The sequence below is a fragment of the Tenrec ecaudatus genome, chromosome 1, assembly GCF_050624435.1.
Source record: "Tenrec ecaudatus isolate mTenEca1 chromosome 1, mTenEca1.hap1, whole genome shotgun sequence".
In the NCBI taxonomy this organism is placed as follows: Eukaryota; Metazoa; Chordata; class Mammalia; order Afrosoricida; family Tenrecidae; genus Tenrec; species Tenrec ecaudatus.
In genome coordinates this window covers 235,085,042-235,089,715 of record NC_134530.1, presented here as the reverse complement: position 1 = coordinate 235,089,715, position 4,674 = coordinate 235,085,042, and the positions used below count along the sequence as shown (strand labels likewise).

Here is a 4,674-nt window from a genome sequence, read left to right as displayed (position 1 = left end):
TAAAAAAGAAAAAGATATAATTACTGGGTAAATGTAAAACCATCTTTGAAATATAATCAAATATGTATGTGAAGGAAGGAAAAAGATTGACAAAGGGAAACTATTTTAAATGATGTGCAGGAATACAGATGACGGATGATGCTCTGAAGTAAAGGAACAACAGTGGGATTTATTCTGGGAACTACTGTTAAGGAAATTTGCATATTTATCTATGGTTACATATCAAAATCTAAAAATGTAATGATAGCATGGACATTTAGATATGTTAGCACACTCATACAAATATACATGTGTATATACACCTACTCCTCAGCTATCAACAATTCATTTACCCACCATTCTGCATTTACAATCATCACTTTTAAAATATCTGTTTTGTGCATTCATGGCATACATCTGGCAGTAATGAATAAAGAGGTGTGTGACAAGAATAACAATTGGTGTCATGGTCAACTTTGTTGGGCAATGATTTTCAGTGGGTTAGCAGTTGTGTAAAGATGACATTTGGCAGTTAAGTAATGGTGTAACTTGGCAATTCTGTACGAATAAGGCAATTCTCCATTTTATGATTTGAGATGATCATCGCCATCCACACAAAATGCCAATTTGTACTTTGTGACCTAGTCTTTGGAATGCCAATGTGACAGGTAGGTTTATTGTGCCAACCTTGCCAACAGGAACATGAGGGTTAATAAAGTTTCAGTTAGGAGGGCAAAGAGAGCCCCAGCTCTCTTTCTCTCTCTTGCTCTCTGGTGATCAGACCAGTGTGTGACTGCCTTTACTAGTTCTCTGCCTCAACTTGCGAGCTACACTACCTGTGGGACACCCAATGTGCAGATCATGTCTCTAGAGTTTGAGGTTCCTTTGAGACCTGCTTTGCCACACTGCTGGTGTATACATCACTTGAGCTGAGGACTGCCAGATCCTGTCATCTGGCTGACTGTTGATGCCAGCCCTGCTGTTTGCTTCCTGTGGCCGGACCATCTGCATTGCTCTATGGAAGACTTAGCTGTCTACTTCCTTGAACTTGGACCCAGCAGCCCTCCTGAGCTGAAGGATTTCCAGTGTAATTAACTGTTCCACGGAAGTGAGTTGAACTGAGCCCACTGTACCACTGTGTAGACTAATTAGCTGTTATGTTCCCATTAGTGTCCTGGTTTTGTTTCTCAAAAGAACCATATCTAACACAGTCAATAAGTGAAGAGTGAGTGGCTATACATAACACACATAGCTTAGATAAACTGAAATCATGCATACACTAGAACTAATTTAAAATATATACATGTTAAATGGATTTATGTACCTTTCAAGGGAAATTATATCATCAGCTATTTATGGCAAACCAAGTAGTCTAGCTCCCATTAAAAGATAATACATTAATATTTTCTTTAGCTAAGGATTAGAATTAACTAAAATAAATATGGAATAGCTAAAAATATAAAACTAATAATTACCTTTCCTGACTCATTTATTCATTCTACTAATATCTACAGAGTACCTATTTTTTCCCCAAATATTGATAAATACTTTGTATAAAAAGACAAGTCATAATTTTAAAAAATTTAAGAAAACTCTCCCATTTTATTGCTGTTAGAAAGTAGAGACTATAGTATTCTGGGAAAATGCTAATTAGGCATATTCTACTAGTTTGCTGGAGATATAACAAAGGTCAAAATATTAAGCTAATTTCTTCTTGCAGATTGTGATAAGTAGGACTTGACTCACCAGCAATATTTTTTGTTATTTTAAATGAACCTTCTCAATTTTCCACTGACAACGAAATGCTATTGTTGGTGTTAGTTGCCAGGGAAGGGGATCTGGCTCAAGGTAGTCCCATTATGTGCTGAAAAGAAACGTTCCACAGATTTCCAGACTGCGGCCTTTCAGCAGCAGATGCTTGGGCCTACCTTTCCAAACGTTTCTGTGTAGACCCAAACCACCAACTCTTTGCTTAGCAGCTGAGGGGTTAACTATTTGTACTACCCAGTGACCTCCTTGATATCATAAGCCCATAATAAGCCACTTTCCCTTAATTCCTTGATTATTAGGAATATTATCTCTCGATAACTTCTTAGTCAAAGACCAGGCAGAATATTGTTATATCAAGTTATTAAGTATGCATATGCTTTTGGTAAGTAATCATTACCGATTGGATTTCACAGGAGAGAGGTTGTTACTTAGGCATCATTTCTTTTGTAATTATTTTGGCACAATTGTCATTTTATAAGAAGGAAGTCTTCATGACCCAAACTGTGCAGCTCAAACTTACCAAACTTGGCAGTTTCTTAAGAGGACATAAATTATAAGCATATTGTGAGTGTAGGCCAACAATATGAAATTTGTGTTAGAAACGAAGCAAAACTGCATTATAGAAATCTGTCTCAGAGTTGGATATATTTGAACACAGGATACCAGATATAACAAAGGAAGCACACACGCACTGTGGGCAAAATTGATGAGCAGGATCTACTAAAATAAAATGCGTGTGTTTTATTGTATGTTGAAAGGCTTCAATAAAAGAGTAATATAAGAGCCCACATATTGGGGAAAGATATTGAGCAATAAACATAATGGGCCAAGGGCTAATTACTAAAATCTAGAGTGTGCAACAAGCCTGCAAGAAGAAAAAGACAAGTAACCCTCTGAGAAGGTGGGCAAAGGACCTGATCAGATGATTCACAAAGGATGACACCCGAATAGCGAATAAACTCATGAGGAAATGTGCCTGTTCACTAGCCATCTGGGAAATGCAAGTCAGAACAACCATGAGATACCACCTAACGCCTATAACCATAACACAATGTTTAAAAACTGAGAACAACAAATGCTGGAGAGATTGGAACATTTATACACTCCTGGTGGGCTTGTAAATATGTACAAACACTGTAGAAGGTCATATGGTGTATCGTAAAACAGATGGCAATAGAAATACCATGTGACCCAGCAATACCATTACTGTGCATAACCCTAAAGACTTAAGAAACAGATCATGAACAGAAAATGTGTGAGCTCCACACAAGAAATAGGCCTCTGGTGGTTTCCCTCTATCCATAGTGGAGGGAAGAGATTAAACTGATTACCAAAAAGAGTGCATTGAAGAAATGACTATAGGCGCGGGAAGAGGCGGCCTTGGGAGGGCTCGCGGTCGTGCCGGGTCCCGCCGTTCACGCCGCGCCCGCCGCCTGCTGCGGCCGGGTGGCCGGCATGGGGCTCCTGGAGCAGTGTGAGCAAGTGTTCGGCACCGCCGACCTCTACCGGGTGCTGGGCGTGCGGCGCGAGGCCTCGGACGGCGAGGTCCGACGTGGCTACCACATGGTGTCCCTGCAGGTGCACTCGGACCGGGTGGGAGAAGGCGACAAGGAGGACGCCACCCGCCGCTTCCAGATCCTCGGGAAAGTCTACGCGGTCTTGAGCAACAGAGAACAGCGAGCAGTGTACCACGAGCAGGGAACCGTGGACGAGGACGCGGCGGTGCTCCAGCAAGAGCGGGACTGGGAGGCGTACTGGAGGCTGCTCTTCAAAAAGATATCTCTAGAGGACATCCAAGCCTTTGAAAAGACGTACAAAGGTTCTGCTGAAGAGTTGGATGACATTAAGCAGGCTTACCTGGACTTCAAGGGCGACATGGACCAGATCATGGAGTCTGTGCTGTGTGTGCAGTACACGGAAGAGCCTCGGATAAGGAACATCATCCAGCAAGCCATCGACGGCGGGCAGGTCCCATCCTATCAAGCCTTTGTGAGAGAACCGAAGCAGAAGATGAGTGCACGGAAAAGGAGGGCGCAGGAGGAGGCTAAAGAAGCAGAAATAAGCAGGAAGGAGTTGGGGCTTGATGCAGAGATGGACTTGAGAGCAGCCATCCAGAGCAGACAAAAGGACTGGCAAAAGGAAATGGATGATTTCCTGGCTCAGAGGGAAGCAAAATATTGCAATCCTTCCAAAGGAAGAGGGAAAAAGATGCCCCTCAAGAAAGAAAAGAAATAATGGGCTTTCTGTCCTCGAAGTCTGTAGAATCTAACCACACTTTGTAGACCGGTGCGGTCAAAATTTGAAGACGCGCCAACCTGAAACATGTCTTTTCCAGCCTGAATTGTTCAGAACTATGTAAACCAAGCAGAGCCTCTCAACGTGACCTTAGTATTTCCTGAAAGCCACCTGATGCATCCAGTGGAGTCGTCGTCCCACCAGGAATTGAGTGGTGGCGTTGTAGGGGCAGGGCAGGGGAGGGAAGGGCGGTGTATTTCCTGACAGCCCTTGGTTTCATGGATCCTTGGTAATTGGAACAGTCTGTACTGTTGTTAGTGATTGTCACGCTGTCATACTGGAGCAAGCTGTAGAATATTCAGCGATGTACCTGTCTGCTAGAACAAGTACCCAGTAAGATATCTTCCTTTCAACATTGCTGACCTTTGATAGACCTTCCAGAGTGCTTTGCAATGAACCAGCTCTCCTTTTTTGTTTCATTCACCCAGGTTCTAAACTATTATTGATTTATGGGAGAAACAGGTGTTCAGAGTACTTTTGTAAGGCTTGTATATGATTAAAGCAAGTAAAAACTGAAAAGAAAAAAAAGAAGAAATGACTATAGGAGGTCAAAATGATAAACTTGACGTAGACTGTTCAAACCCTGTCAGTTGGACCTCCTCTGATACATGTTGGTCCTGATCTTGTTTT

General features: G+C 42.1%; 1 pseudogene; it reads left to right on the top strand.

Moving 5' to 3' along the window:
* Positions 1 to 3,204: 3,204 nt before the first annotated feature.
* Positions 3,205 to 4,397, top strand: LOC142437382 (dnaJ homolog subfamily C member 9 pseudogene; annotated as a pseudogene).
* The last annotated feature ends 277 nt before the right edge of the window (positions 4,398 to 4,674 follow it).